Source organism: Chiloscyllium plagiosum, unplaced genomic scaffold (assembly GCF_037043375.1).
Source record: "Chiloscyllium plagiosum isolate Xiang-an unplaced genomic scaffold, Cpla_swu_hap1 HiC_scaffold_12, whole genome shotgun sequence".
Classification (NCBI taxonomy): Eukaryota; Metazoa; Chordata; class Chondrichthyes; order Orectolobiformes; family Hemiscylliidae; genus Chiloscyllium; species Chiloscyllium plagiosum.
Window position 1 is genome coordinate 82420507 of NW_028270150.1, and position 17418 is coordinate 82437924.

Genomic DNA, 17418 nt, shown 5'->3' on the forward strand with positions numbered 1-17418 from the left:
CATGTACATGTTGGGAGGTGTCCCCACGTGTAATGGTGGTATCCGTGTCAACACTCTGACACATTTTGCAGCGTTTACTGTGAGAAGGTTGTATGGTGTTGCCCTGAGAGCCGGGCAGTTTGCTGCAAACAATGATCTGTTAGAGGTTTGGTGGTTGTTTAAAAGCTAGAAGTGGAGGCGGTCTTGGTGAGGTGCTCATCCTCACTGATAATGTATTGCAGGCTGCGAAGAACATGGCATAGTTTTTAGGCTCCTGGGAAATACTGGACAACGAAGGGGCTGGTTGCAGCTCCTACTATCTCCTGAGGAGGTCATTACAGTTTCTTGCTATGGCACGTCGGAACTGGCGGTCAATGAGTGGAGCATCAGATCCTGTTCTTATGAGGGTATCCTTGAGTACTTCCAAGTGCCCATCACATTCCTCCTCATCTGAATAGACCCTGTGCATGCGTAGGGCTTGTCCAGAGGGGATGGCTGTTAAATATGTTTCAGGTGGAAGCTGGAGAAGTGTAGCATTGCTATGCTATAAAATCCCTTTTTTAGATTAGAATCAGTCTGAACATTGGGGCACAGACAGCCTCACACAGGGCACCTCACACCTTCAATGAGTTATCTGGGTCAACATGGCACCTATTGTTAAAGTTAACTTGAGAATGTAACTTTAAGGAAGTTCTGGAATTTACATATGAAAGAACTGAAACCAACATGCTCATTCTAAAACTTGAGGGACTTCACAAACAATCCAGGTTTTTTTCAATATATAATTTCAGTTACATCACACTGTAAACTTTTGCTATAAATTCTGTGTCCTACAATCTTATTGTCTACAACCAACTGATGAAGGAGCAGAGCTCCGAAAGCTAGTGCTTCCAAATAAACCTGTTGGACTATATCCTCGTGTTGTGTGATTTTTAACTTTGTACACCCCAGTCCAACACCGGCATCTCCAAATCATTCACTATTATTGTCAGTATCCCCTTCAAAATCGAAATCTGATCCACAGGAAGCCCAGTTAAATATAAAGTTTATAAGATCAAAGTGTTAAAATAACTTATTAATAATTTACCATCTAGGCCAGAATCTCTTATGCTAAGCTTCAGAACTCAAGCTTTAAAAAGTTATTACACCTCCACTGGCCTACAAAAGTCTAAATATACTATTTATCAATCATATGGAATTAGATTAGAATTAGAATTTGCTCTAGACTTTGAAGTTATAGTTCAATTTCCATTGGGTGTATTGGTCTTTAAATGAAAAGTGTGTTACTGAAATGACCACTTTCCTTGATTAAAATTGTTGGATCTTTGATACGTACCAACTGTTTTATGCTATTGTATTAAAGTGCAACAAATGCAATACAAACATTCTCCTCAACAATAATAACCATGAATAAATTATCCTTTATGAGTGAGTCTTTTTTTGTACTATCATGGCAAGGATGAAGCATAGCTTGAGAAACAGATATCTGATTATTGCACATTTTGTACTTGTTAATGCAAATAGTCTACACTGTCCAGGAATGGAGAGGCTGAAATTCTAGTCTCACCAACTTTAAAGAAGAAGTCAGCATGAGTATTGAGCAGGCATTAACCATTTCAAACTTGTTATATCTCTCCTAAAATTTGCACATATTGGAATCATGGCTTCAGTTTTGGAGTTTCGGTCAGTTCTCTGTGTAGCTTGTCCTTTCAATGTGACAATGTGATTTGTTAGATTGTGTTAATGAGGTTTCCCGATCCTTTTATACAAACATATTTCAAAACTGGTTTCATCACAGAATCATAGAATTGTTACCATGTATAAGTAGACAATTCAGTCCATTGTGTCTGCAGCATCTCTCTGAAAGAACAGAATGCTCTGTCATTCTCCCATTCTTTCCCAATAACTCTGCACATTTTTTTTATTTTGTTAATTTTCTAAAGCCCCATTAAATGCTTTGATTAAACATACTTCCACCATACAGTGACCCAAACCATTCACTGTGTAATAAAGTTTTTTTCTTATATCATACTTTCTTTGTCAAATCACTTCAAATCTGTGCCAGTCCATTCTTGGTATTTACCAACGGGAACAATTTCTCCCTACCTACAACGTCTGGGCCTTGCATGATTTTCAAAACTTCAGTCAAATCTCGTCTTAGCTTACTCCTCTCCAAGGAAAACATGCCCGACCTCACCAATCTAATCTCATAACTAAAATCCCTCATTCGTGGAATCATTTTGGCAAATCTCTTCAGCACTGTCTTAATGCATTGTTATCCTTCCTGAAGTGAGGTGCCCCAGAACTGTACACAATAACTACTGTCTGAGACAGGATCGGCCGAACTTCTTTGCTCCTGTACTCCATGCGCTTATTAATAAATTAGAATACTGTATCCTTTATGAACAATGCCAACCTGCCGTCTTTAATGACTTAATTGTCCAAAGTAGAAATTGATCCTTCGTAGAAACCCTCCCAGTAGCAATCCTCGGATGCTACCAGACCTGCTGTGCTTTTCCAGCACCACTCTAATCTAGGCTCTGATTTCCAGCACCTGCAGTCCTCACTTTTGCCTATCTTGGAGAAATTGTCAAGCAGATTTTTCATTTTCTATTTTGTTAGTATTGCTACACTTAATTGGTCACTAAATTCCCTATAACTGTGAAACATTCCAGATGAATGGTTGCATGATGTGACGTGCAAAACAAAATACATGCTTCTCCATCATAAATCTTCAAGTCACCTTTGAAAACACTGATTGTTAAAATGCTCTAATTCTAATACTATGTTAGGATCTGGAAGTGACTTCCCCTATTCTCTGTTGGCTCCTTGGTTTTAGCAGACCTCCACTTTGGCTCTGGGCTGTCAACTTGGACTGTAATCATTTTTGCACCGCATCTATTCCTGAAGTGTCAGTCTTCCACTCTTCTGCTACTTATTCCATTCATATGAAGTTAACTTTGATCCTCTCCATTTCCTATTCTGTTCTCTCATTACTAAATAGTCATTTTTTTGCTGCTGTCTGAAGTGGATGCTTGGAATCTTTTTCTGAAACATAACCACAGGATGAGTGCATGGAGGCTTGCTCTTAACAAAAAGCCCATCAGCTTTGAAGATATCATGTGGAATAGCAATGCTAGCCACAGACTTTGTGGTGTTTTGTCTGTTTGATTATTTGTTGTAGCTATCGTGTTAATGTTGACTAATAGTCCTGGCTATTCTGTAGAATAATGATGAATAACCTTGATTGTACCAGCTCCCATTGTGGAATCATAGTTGAGGAACTGTTGAAACAATTTTTTCTAACCTTTACAGATGTCATTGTCATCCTTAAGAAGAGAAGCACCATTCTGTGAGTGAAAGGGATTTTGACCTTGGTCTATATATGACCCTTGAGGTTTCAAAACTGCTTTGCTTGCATGACAGTCAGTACAATGGTCCACATCAGAATTGAACTTTCCTTTAACTTCTTCATTGGAGTGAAGGGGTGGCATGTTGGTTAAAGCTCAACTGCATGTGAAGTGTCATGAGTTTGTCATTTATAAAATAGGAGATTTCTGGCAGTCATTCAACATCACCTTCTATGTGGCAAAATCAACTCCATGGGATTGAGGGTCAGTATCAGCATTTCCTTTCTAGTTAATGCTGTCCTTCGAAGATGAGTTTCCTTTCTTCAACCATGATCGAGGTGAATTTGCTGTATATTTTTAAATTATACTTCCATTTCAATTGGGTGTAGTTGCTTTGAAATGAAAGGCAAGTCACTGAAATGAGCATTTGCATTCACTAAAATTGTTGGCGCTTTGATACGTACCAACTCTTTTCCAGTATTGCATTAAAGTGACATTCAGGTACAGGTCCCACAGGGTGTGACTCCCCAGACAGCAGAAAGTAAGACCGCTTATTTTCAGGGAACATTTTCTCACCCTCTCCTCACTTGGGCTAAGCAGAGGTCACCCTGAAGAGTTCAGCCCAGTCATAGACTCTGCTCCTTGAAGAGACTTCTACCCCAACAACAGATGTCCAACAACCTTCATCTGTGTGTTGTCTGTGTGCAGATTCCTGATTAGACCCTCCCAGATTCACAGACCTGACCCCATCAATTCTCTGTTGCCACCAGGACGTGGGAAATAAACCCTGTTAGAAATCTGCAAGTTCATTTAACATGGGGGATTTTCAAACATCATCACTGCCTCCACGATCTTTACAGGTTAGTTATCAGATTTTGGAGACTTGGAAAACCATGATGACTGGGACCACCTTGCTGCTGGAACATCCTACAGCCGTAGATTCACAATCTTCCTTCACTTGTTCTGCTGTTGAGGTCCTTCAGGCTGCATTTTGTCTGGCATCTCACCCTGATCTTTCCCTGACCAAAGATGACATTATCGGATTACACAAGCTGTCCCTTCACGTTACAGTAGTGATCCATGGAAGGAGCATATTACAATAGTGTTACGGAACGACTGGTCTTGTGACTCAAAGCTTAATTTGTAATATGGGGTGCATAGGTTTTCCAGATTGAAAATATAGGATATCTTAAATTTAGAGACAGGATGCTTAATTTTCATAAACACTCTGGTTTATTAGCCGCAGTAAGAACAAACTTCGTACAGCTATTAGCTTTGACAGCAACCTGCAGTTTAAAACATCCTTTTTTTGCTACTTGAAGGATACGATGCAGATATATCAAGAGTTTCTAAAAAGTTAAAATCTAATCTTTAATTACTACAGTTAAATTCAAAACAGTATGAAGGTGTGAGTTACTTTGTTGATAAACTTTAATGAAGCTTTATTTACACATCATGGACACAATGCTTTCATAGTTTTCATCCTAATCACTCTTCATTACACTCCATTTATTATATGTTGTCTCAAAAGTTCTGTACTTTCACCATGAATGTATGAATTATTAAATAATTGCAGGAAAAGCAGACAAATTCATTGCGATGGGATATGTTTTAGAAATGAAATTGTGTGCCTATATTCAGGTACCTTCCTAGAATTTTTAAAGAGTTCAATTATTATTTGTTTCAATGACGCGATTGACTTTTCAAGTTACAATTTAGGGATTGACGCTTCACCAAGTTTATTTTCAGTATTATTTAAAAATATATATTTGCCAACAGATAAGTTTCAAATAATGGATTAAATTTTTCTTTTCAGTTTATTATCACTAGTGTTTGTTCCTTGGTTTCCTTCCTCTAGTGGATGTGGTTAAAGTTTTAGCCTCCAGTTGATTATGGAACTGTATTAAGTAATGCTAACTAACACTAATTAATAAATTGGAGATAATTGATCCTGCCAATGCATTGAAATATATGTGCGATGCTGAAACTGACAGTGAGTTTATGTATTTCATTGTTTTTAAATTGTGTGATTTTACTTCATTGTGAAGGTATTGTATTTTTGTGACAAGGCGATAAGGCAATAATATGTTGAAGAAAATCAATAAGACAGAAAAGGAGATGCATTCTGTTAAAGTGGAAATTGCCATTTTATATATATTATAGCAAAGCTGCAGATGGGATTTTCAGAGCAGCAGATGTTCTTCGTCATCCTTCTGTATAGAAAACCTTACAGGCATTGAAACAACACAGAGGAATATCATTGTATGACCCAATTGTGTATTATGAATGCTGCACTAATGACATGGGTGAAGAATGTGAATGATAAATACAATTATTGAAAATCTTTTATTTTAATAATGCATAAAACTATAGCATAAATCTATAGATTCAGTGAAATAAACCACTTAGTCATATTAATTCTTTTGTGCTTTTTATTAAAACAAAGCGTCATCAATTCTTGATTGTTGAAAAACCAATCATTAAGATTTCAGATGATTACATGTTGTTGTGTAGTGTGACTGTGTGTTCAACCCTGTATTTATTTCACTGTCAATGTTCCTTTTCATATTGTATCTGAGTAGAATGTAACAAGTTTTGTTAAAAAGGGAAAAATGTTGTTTGCACTATATAGTACCATAGATTTATGTATTTTGTAAATCTATTGGGTGTGCTCTGAATAATTTAGATATTTAACCCATACAAAAAGCTTGCTGTAAGTGGATCATGTGTGTCACTGTTCAAAGCACTTATAGCTGAAGGTATCTTACACACAAATTTCATAGTTGAAGTCAGCTTTAGACCATGGAACCATGGCAAGTTTAATAATTCAGATTAAACCAAGGAATAGAGTGCTGGTGTCATAAGAAGTGACTGTGTCAACTGGATTATTGTTCCTTTCATCACATTGTTCAGTTATATCAGGACTGTACTGTAATATCCAGTGTTCTATCAAATCTGCAATTGTACCTTTTATAAGAAACATTTTGAATCTGACAAGACTTCTGGATATAATTATGCTGAAGAATATTTTTAAAGACTTTATTTATACATCAAAAACTATATAAACACCAGATATTACAGAAATTTTAATGCTCTGTAATGCCAATTAACACGTGCATAAATGTCATGCCTTACACTGTATTCTGAGCCAGTTTAATAATTACAGATTGCCACTTTCAGTTTTATGTTATGAACAGCATGTTCTATGCTGCTTGTGTTCAATTTATTGCAAGCACACCATTCTGTATACTGATTGTTTTCATGATGCTGTACAGTATATTGATGCAGTACAAGCTTGGCATGGGTATTTAATAGAATATCAGAGAACTGAATTTTTACTCAGAGGATACAGCGTCATCAGGGATTGGTTTTGTTCGCTAAAGAAAATATTATGAATTTTCTTCTATTAAAGTGATTATTAAAAAGGTTTTATACTTGTTGTGACTTTCATTGAAAATCCCTAAAATGCATCTTTCTTTGGGTCACTGGTCCCAAAATTTCACAAGGCCCAGTGTCAAATTACATTTAATAATCACTCCTGTGAAGCCCCTTGAGCATCTTGCCACATTTAAAATGTTTTTTAAATCAATATAAGTTGTCAGTGCTCGTTAGTGTATGACTCTGATCAGTTTCACCACATCAACCATTATTAAAACAAGACATTCGAGCAGGAGTGGACCTTAATACCTGACCTTCAGCTTCAGCTACACTTTCCCACCTACTTCACATATCCTTTGTTTCTCTGGTTCACTGACATCCTTTAGGGAATGAAATCTGCTTACTCAGTCTGTCCTACATATGACTCCAGACCCACTGTAATGTTACAGAGTCATACAGCATTTAAAAAAAAAGGCCCTTCAGCCTACAATATCTATGGCGACCAACAAACACCAAACTACATTAATTCCATTTACCTGCATATGGCCCATAGCCTACTATGCCCTGGCATTTAAAGTACTTATCCAGATGTTTCCTAAATGTTTGTTCCTGCCTCCACCATCCTCTCAGGAAGCACATTCCATATTTCTACCACCCTCTGGTTTTTCACAGATCTCCTCTGAACCACTTACCCCTCACCTTAAATTTGTACTTCTGGTCTTAGATATAAGAGGAAACATTTCTCACTGTCTACTCTATCTATAATTTTGTATATTTCAAAAGTACACAATTGCCTATGAAAGAATGGTGACAAAAATAAATCTGTGCCAAATATCTTAACAAGGAGCAGGAGTAAATCATTCACTCCCTTTTCTGCCATTCAATAAGACAATGGCATTCCTGACTGTCACCTCAAATCCCATTTACCCATGATAACCTTTCACCCTCTTGCTTAACACACATCTAGTCACCTCTGCCTTAAAAGTATTCAAATCCTCTTCCCACCACCTTTTAAAGAAGAGAGCTCCAAAGACTCTTAAGTATATGACAGCAAAAAACATCTGATCTCTCTTTTAAGGGGTGACTGCTGATTTTTAATCAGTGACCCCACCCCCAGTTTTAAGTATTCCTTCAAGAGAAAGTATCTTCTCCCCAGCTATGCCATTGCACATGTTTCAATCAAGTCACCTCTAAGTCTTCTAAGTATAATTACAGACTGTTCTGCTATAACACACATTTCTTCAATGTGAATTGGCTTTAATGCAATTGAAGAATTGACACAATTATTTGTAGAATGTGAATTCTCCTTATTGGCTATAATGTGATTCTGGTTCCAGTTGTTTAAATGCTGCTGCTATTACGTGATTTTCTTATAATGCAAGATTGCATGGGAACGGAACTATCGCGATATATCAGAACAGTCTGAAGTAAGTTTTCAGATGACAAGCCTCCTCTGGTCCAAGGAAAACAAACTCAGCTTATCCAATCTCTCCTTATAACTGAGATTTTTCATCTCAGGCAATATCCCATTGAGTCATCTCCTCACCCTCTCCAGTGCAATCACATCCTTCCGATAATGTGACCAGATCTGCACATAGTATTCCATCTGTGGTCTAAGCAATGCTTTATAAAGTTGAAAGAAGACTTCCTTGCTCCTATATTCTATGCCTTAGTTAATGAAGGCAAACATTCCATAAGCCTTCTTCCCACCATGTCTACCTGTGCTGCTACTTGTGTGATTGACTCTTAACTGCCCTCTGAAATGGCCCAGCAAGCCACTCAGTTGTATCAAACCACTACAAACTCTAAAGAAAGAAATGAAATCAGACAGATCACCTAGCATTGGTATAGGCACTAGAAATGACAATGGCAAGCATAACTCTGTTGATTCCACAAACTTTTCCTTTCTAACATCTGGGGTTTTGTGCCAAAATTGTGAGAGCTGTCCCACAGACCCAGTCAAACAATAGCCTGACATAGTCATTCCCATGACATCATACCTTACAGGCGCCACCATCACCATCCCTGGTGATGCACAATACAATGACACATTTTGGAGGAAGTTGCCTTTAGAGTCCTCAATATCGACTCTGGACCCCATGAAGTCTCATGGCATTGGGTCAAACATAAGCAAGGAAACTTCCTGCCAGTTACCACCTACTCCAACTCTCCTCACCCTTGACTGGTGAATTAATTATCCTTCATGAGGGTGGCAAGGACACAAAATATACTTTGGGTGGGGAATTTGGAAGTCCATCTCCAAGAATGGCTTAGTAGATCCATTTCTGATCAAGCTGTTCAGGTCTTAGCTGCTAGACTGGATCTCTGGCAGGTCGTGAGAGAACCAGAAAGAGGAAAATACATACTTGACCTCATCCTTACCAATCTGCCTGCCACATCTCCATGACTGTATCAGTAGGAGTGACCATCGCAATCCTTGTGGATAACAGGATCTGTCTTCACGTAGAGAATATGCTCCAACATGTTGTGTTCAGTATGACTGTACTAAATGAGATAGGCTTGGAACATTCCTGATGAAGGGCTTATGCCCGAAATGTCGGTTCTCCTGCTCCTCGGATGCTGCCTGACCTGCTGTGCTTTTCTAGCGCCACTCTTTTAGACTTTGAACAAATCTAGCAAGACCAAACCGGGCATCCATGACGCTGTGGGCTATCAGCCGCAGAGTTATGATCAACCACAATTTGTAACCTCATGGCCTGGCATACCCCCACTCCACCATCATGATGAAGGCAAGGAATCAACCCTGGTTCAATGAAGAGTGCAGGAGGGTATGCCAGGAACAGCATCAGGCATACCTAAACATGAGGTGTCAAACTGTGAAGCTACAACACAGGATCCCTGCAGCTAACAGCAGAAGCAGCATGCAATAAGCAGAGCTTAGCATTCTGACAACCAATAAGTCAGATCTAATCTCTGCAGTTCACTCTCATCCAACATTGAATGGTGGTGGACAATTAAACATCTAACATGCTGCACAAATATCCCCCAAATGGGCGACCATTGCATTAGATAAGGCTGAAGTATCCATCTTCAGTCAGAGAACCAAGTTAATGATCCATCCCTGCTTCCTCCTGAGACCCACAGCATATCAGATTTTAGCAGATTTGATTCAATCATTCGCCATCCAGAATCAACTGATAACACTGGATATTGCAAAGACAATGCACCTTGACCCTGATTCTGCCTATAGAACTGAATACTTGTGCTTCTTGTTAAGCTAACACAGTTCAATTGCAACACTAACATCTACCTGACAATGTAGAAAATTGCTGAATTATATCCTGTCTGCAAAATGCAGGACAAGTTGACCAGATCCCTCAGGCTACTGCCCTATTAGTCTACTAATGACAGAAGAGATTGGTGACAGTTTTATCAAGCAGCACTAATAAAAGAATAACCTGCTTAGTTCAATTTTGTCAATTAATATGTCTATATCGAACACCGACACCAAGTGTCCCTCTGCGCATCTATACTTTCCAAACTTGCACATTTAAGAAATATTCTGCATATCTGTTCTTCCTAACAAAGTCGATAATCTCTCAATTTTCCACATTATATTCCAGCTCTTGCCCAACTTCTCAGCCTATCCATATTCTCCTGAAAATATTGTACCTCTTCCTCACAATGCAATTCCTGTTAGTTTTGTATCACTTGGAAACTTGGAAATATTACATTTGAACCCCACATCAAAATTATTGATACATGTGAACAGCTGTGGCTGAAGTACTGATCCTTGTCATACCCCACTAATCACAGCCTAATAATGTGAGAATGATCCAGGTATTCCTGTTTACTGTTAACCAATATTTAATTCATGCCAGTACATTACCTCGTTTAATTTCACTAACCAACCTCTTGTGAGGGACCTTCTGAAAATTCAAATATACTACATCCGTCAACTCCCATTTACCAACTTTGTTAGTAATAAACTTTGTTTGTCAAACACAATTTTATATTTGCAAATCCATGCTGAATATGTCCAATTTGATCACGTTTATCCAACTGTCCATTTATCATGTACTTTATACTAGATTCTAGCATTTCCCTTCTACTTTTATGAGGCTGATTGGCCTGTTGTTTCCTTTTGCTCCTTTCTTAAACAGTGGGGTGACATTTGCTACTTTTCAATCCTGAGGAATCATTCCAGATTCTGTGGAATTTTGTATGATTACCAATGCAATGACTATCACTATTGCCAGCTCTTTCAACTCTCTGGTAGACGAGCAGATTTCAGGAGTGTATCATCTTTCAGTCCTAGTAATTTTTTCATACAACCTTCTTCCTGATTACCAAATTACTTCAACTTCTCATTCTCCCTGGTCACTTGGATCTCTAAGTCTGGGAGATTTATTGTATCTTCCTCAATGAAAGCAGGCACAAAGTGATCATTTAGGTTTTTTTTTGTCCATTTCTCTATGATTACAATTTCTCCCGACTTTGCTTTACTGAGCCAACATTCAACTTTGCTTCCTTTGGAATCTCACAGTTTCTAAAATATATTTTGCTAGATTGCATTTGTACTTAATATTTCCTTTCCTTATCAGTTTCTTGATCGAACTTTGTTGTATTCTCAAAATTTCCCAACCCTTAGATTTATTAGTTTCTAGTTGCTTTATAATCTTTTTAATCTTGTATAGTCATGAACTTCCTTTGTCAGCCATGCCTGACTGACCTTGTTAGTGTTTTTGTAACTTGGGAGAATATATAATTGCTACAAACCATATAATAGTTCTTGAAAGACTATTCATTGCAAAAGTACAGTCTAGTCCTTTTATGTATTTTCTCAATTCACATTGAACAATGAGTAGACTTTAAGCTATGCTGGGCATTATACAAAGAAGTAGCACTCTCTTAATTTCTAAAATGGGATGACACCAAAAATGGGTAACCTGGGTCACTTGATTTTTGGAACTGCAGTTACAATGTCAGTGGACCAGACAGGCAATGATGAAAAATGGCAATATATTTACTAATATAAACTTGTACTTGCAATGAAATGTCACCCATGTTCCCTACGTGCATTCAGAAGCTTTTTTGTTCACCTCCCACTGACTGCATTGTGAAGGGTAGTAGCTATCTCACAACACCAGACCTGGTGCATGGCGACAGTACTGCAAATCCTAGGAATACTTGTGACACTGCCGGGTGCACAATAGCACAAGTGGGTCACCACGGAGATGTGGTGCACAGCTATTATTGAGCTGTGGAGAAGAGTGTTAGAACTTGTTAGAAGGCAGGCTTAATTGAAATATTCAAGAGGATATTGGATGTCTGTATCGATAGAAATGAAATGCAAGCATATGGGGGGAGAAAAATAGGAGATTGGCATTACGTAGTGATGGTCATTTGACAGCCAGTATTGAAACCATTGGTCAAATGGCCTCCTGTTTTGTAACCCCTCTGTGATTCTGTGATCTGTCCTGTTGTCTTCTGTTCCTAAATGCACGCTGCATACAATCTTCAACGGCTTCATGTGTTATAATGGTGAAAGTTGTTGGTTCCTCATCCTCTGTCCCTTCCCCATTCTCCAACAAATATGTTGTAGAACATAGAACAACACAGCGCAGAACAGGCCCTTCGGCCCTCAATGTTGCACCGACCTGTGAACTATTCTCAGCTTGTCCCCCTACACTATCCCATCATCATGCATGTGCTTATCTAAGGATTGTTTAAATCTCCCTAATGTGGCTGAGTTAACTACACTGAGCAGGGCATTCCACGCCCTTACCACTCTCTGCATAAAGAACCTGCCTCTAACATCTGTCTTAAATCTATCACCCCTCAATTTGTAGTTATGCCATCTCGTACAAGCTGATGTCATCATCCTAGGAAAAAGACTTTCATGTCTACTCTATCTAATTCTCTGATCATCTTGTATGTCTCTATCAAATCCCCTCTTAGCCTTCTTCTTTCCAATGAGAACAGACCCAAGTCTCTCAGCCTTTCCTCATAAGACCATCCCTCCAGACCAGGCACCATCCTGGTAAATTTCCTCTGCACCTTTTCCAATGCTTCCACATCCTTCCCGAAATATGGGGACCAGAACTGTACACAATATTCCAAGTGTGGCTGCATTAGCGTTTTGTATGGTTGCAGCATGATATTGCAGCTCCGGAACTCAATCCCTCTATGAATGAAACCTAACGCACCGTCTGCCTTCTTAACAGCACTATCCATCTGGGTGGCAACTTTCAGGGATCTATGTACATGGACTCCAAATCTCTCTGCACATCCACACTACCAAGAATCTTTCCATTGACCCAGTACTCTGCCTTCCTGTTATTCTTACCAAAGTGCATCGTCTCACATTTAGAGGCATTGAACTCCATTTGCCACCTCTCAGCCCAATTCTACAGTTTATCCAAGTCCCCCATTCTTCCAAACTGTCCACTATGCCACCGACTTTAGTGTTGTCTGCAAATGTACTAATCCATCTACCCATGTCTGCGTCTAAGTCATTTATAAAAATGACAAACAGCAGTGGTCCCAAAACAGATCCTTATGGCACACCACTAGTAACCGGACCCCAGGCTGAATATTTTCTATCAACCACCACTCACTGCCTTCTTTCAGAAAGCCAGTTTCTAGTCCAAACTGCTAAATCATCCTCAATTCCATGCCTCTGCATTTTCTCTAACAGCCGATGAGAAATGTTCATTTAGCACCTCTCCGATCTCCACAGGGTCCACACTCAACTTCCCACTTCTGTCTTTGACTGGCCCTATTTCTACCATAATCATCCTTTTATTCCTCACATACCTATAGAAAGCTTTAGGGTTCTCTTTTATTCTATTTGCTAAAGACTGCTTGTGTCCTCTCTTTGCTCTTCTTATCTCTCTCTTTTAATCCTTCCTAGCTGATCTGTAACTCTCCATCGCCTCATCTGAACAATCTTACCTCATCAGCACATAAGCCTCCTTCTTCTCCTTAACAAGAGATGCAATTTCTGTAATATGCCATGGTTCCCTCACCTTATCACTTCCTCCCTGCCTGACAGGGACATACCTATCAAGGACATGCAGTATCTGTTCCTTAAATGTGGGCGGCACAGTGGGCGGCACAGTGGTACAGTGGTTAGCACTGCTGCCTCGCAGCGCCAGAGACCCGGGTTCAATTCCCGCCTCAGGCGACTGACTGTGTGGAGTTTGCACGTTCTCCCCGTGTCTGTGTGGGTTTCCTCCGGGTGCTCCGGTTTCCTCCCACAGTCCAAAGATGTGCAGGTCAGGTGAATTGGCCATGCTAAATTGCCCCCAGTGTTAGGTAAGGGGTAAATGTAGGGGTATGGGTGGGTTACGCTTCGGCGGGTCGGTGTGGACTTGTTGGGCTGAAGGGCCTGTTTCCACACTGTAAGTAATCTAAATCTAATCTAAATCTAAATCTAAAATCAGCTCCACATTTCCATTGTCTTCATCCCCTGCATTTTGCTACCCCGTTCTATGCATCCAAATTCTTGCCTAATCGCATTATAATTGCCCTTACCCCATCGATAACTCTTGACCTGTGGCATGTACCTATCCTTTTCCATTGCTAAACTAAACGTAACTGAATTATGGTCACTCTCTCCAAAGTGCTCACCTACAACTAAATCAAACACCTGGCTGGTTCATTACCAAGCACCAGATCCTGTGTGGCCTCCCCTCTTGTTGGCCCTTCAACATACTGTGTCAGGAAACCCTCCTGTACACATTGGACAACAACTGATCCATCCGACGTACTAGAGTTATAGCATTGCCAGTCAATGTTGGGGAAGTTAAAGTCCCTCATAATGACCACCCTGTTCTTTTAACTCTTACCCAGAATAATTTTCCTCCTGGAACTCTGCGGAGGCCTATGAAAAACCCCAAGTAATGTGACCTCTCCTCTCCTGTTGCTAACCTCAGCCCACACTACCTCAGTAGACAAGTCCTCGTCAAAAGTTCTCTCAGCCACCGTTATATTATCCTTGACTAACAAGGCCAAGCCTCCCCCTCTTTTACTGCCTTGCCTGTTCTTAATGAAAGATCTAAACCCTGGAATCTGCAACATCCATTCCTTACCCTGCTCTATCCATGTCTCCGAAATGGCCACAACATCGAAGTCCCAGGTACCTATCCATGCTGCAAGCTCACCTACCTTATTTTGGATACTTCCGGCATTGAAGTAGATACACTTCAAGCCAGTTTGCTGTCTGCAAGCACATTCCTGTGACCCTGAAATCCTGTCCCTGTCCTTCCTACTCTCATCCTCCTGTGCACTGCAACTACACCTCTGGTTCCCATCCCCTTGCTGAGCTAGTTTAAACCCACCTGAATAACGCCAGCAAATTTCCCACCCAGGATATTAGTACCCCTCTGGTTCAAGTGAAGACCGTCCTGTTTGTACGAGTCCCACATTCCCCAGAATGAGCCCCAATTATCCAAGTACCTGAAATCCTCCCTCCTGCACCATCCTTGCAGCCACGTGTTCAGCTGATATCTCTCCCTATTCCTTGCCTCGCTATCACGTGGCACGGGTAAGAAACCAGAGATAACAACTCTGTTTGTTCTTGCTCTCATAGTCAGGATTACTGCAGCAATAATTGTTCCTGATCCATTGCATTCGTTGGGGAATGGTTGATTTCTGAGATTGATGTTCATTTGACTCCTTGTGCATTTGATGACACCACATCATCAGCCAGCCTCTGGAAAGGAGCAGTTTCTCCAGTTGTACATCCATATCTTCAGTTGTGACATTTAATCTAGTCACTAACTGTGCACAAAATGTAATTGATTAATTTCTATTGTAGCACTGAAGAGTCAATTGCAAATTTTTCCTGAATGAAAGAGCAATTTTGTTATAAACTAACCCGAAGAAAAATAAACAAAGATGCAATATTAAGTATTGGAATACAGACGTGCAAAGTTAAAAAAGGATTGTGTGCAGTACTAGAGGAACATGAAATTAATATTGAGTTTTAAGTCCTTAGTGTGCCCTTGAGTTGTAAATTGAGTTTTAACCTTGGACTGTGATTGTTTAGTTGGTGTTTTGGATCACTAAAAGCCAGTGCTGTGTAGATTGGTGAGCCTGATGTCAGTGTTATTGTTGGAAGGGATTCTGAGGGATAAGTTCTGTATGTTGTCTGTGAGAAATTGTGTCTCACTAACTTGATTGAGTTTTTTTGAAGAAGTGACAAGGTTGATGAAATCAGAGTAGTGGATGCTGTCTATACAAGCTTCAGCAAGGCGTTCAATAAGGTTCCACATAGTATACTGGTTAACAGAGTTCAATCGCGTAGAGTCCAGGGAGGGCTAACCATTTGGATGCAAAATTGGCTTGAAGGTAGAAGACAGAAGTTGGTAGTAAAGGATTGTTGTTCAGACTCCAGGACTACGACCACTGCTTTTTGTCATTTATATACATGATTTGAATGTCAATGTAGGAGGAATAGTTAGTAAGTTTGCAGTTGACACCAAAATTGGTGATATAGTGGACAGTAAAGAAGTTTATCTCAGAGTATAACGGGACCCTTGATCAGATGGGCCGAGGTGTGGCACATGGAGTTTAATTTCGATAAATGAGATGTTTCATTTTGGTAAGGCAAATCAGGGCAGGACTTAGTGGTAGGGTCTTGGGGAGTGTTGCCATACAAAGAGACCATGGAGTGCAGGCTTATAGTTCCTTGAAGGTGGAGTCACAAGTAACAGGGTAATGAAGAAGGTATTTGGTACACTTGCCTTTATTGTTCAGTGCATTGAGTATAGGAGTTGGGGTGTCATGTTGTCACTGTGCAGGACTTTGGTGAGGCCACTTTTGAAATACTACGTTAATTTCTGGTCTCTCTGCTAAAGGAAAAATGTTGTTAAATTTTAAATGGTACAGGAAAGATTTAGAAGAATGTTGCCAGGTTTGTAGGGCTTGAGTTATAGGGAGAGGCTGGAGCTATTTTCCCTGGAATGTTGGAGGCAAAGTGTTGACCTTAGAAGTTTATAAAATCACGAGGGGCATGAATAAGGTCAACAGCCAAGGTCTTTTTCCTAGCTTAAGGAAGTCCAAAATGAGAGGACATACGTTTAAAATGACAGGGGAAAGATATAAAATGGACCTGGGGGCAACACCTTCTTGCAGATGTTGGTGCATGTATGAAATGAGCTGCCAGTGGAAGTGTTGGAGAATAGTACAATTACAACATTTAAAAGGCATCTGGATGAGTACATGAATAGGGATATAGGCCAACTGCAAAAAAGGTAGGCAGGTAGTGCAGGAGTCTTCTGTGGCTATCCCAATTTCAAACAAATATGCTGCTTTGGAAAATGTAGCGGGTGATGGATTCTCAGGGGAATGTAGCACAGACAGCCAAGTTTCTGGTATTGAGACTGGCACTAATGTAATGAGGGGTATGTCAGGTTCCAAGTGATCGATTGTGTTAGGGGACTCTCTAGTCAGGGGCACAGAAACTCGTTTCTGCAGCCAGCAGTGAAAAATCAGAATGGTGTGTTACGTCCCTGGTGCCAGGATCAAGGATGTCTCAAGAGAGGATGCAGAATGTTCTCAAAGGGGAGAGGGACGAGCAGGAGTTCATTGTACACATTGAAACCAATAACATAGGAAGGGAAAAGAATGAGATTCTGAAGGGAGAATATAGAAAGTTAGGCAGGAATTTAAAAAGGAGATCCTTGAGAGTAGTAATATCTGGATTACTCCTGGTGCTATGAGCTAGTGAGGGTATGAATAG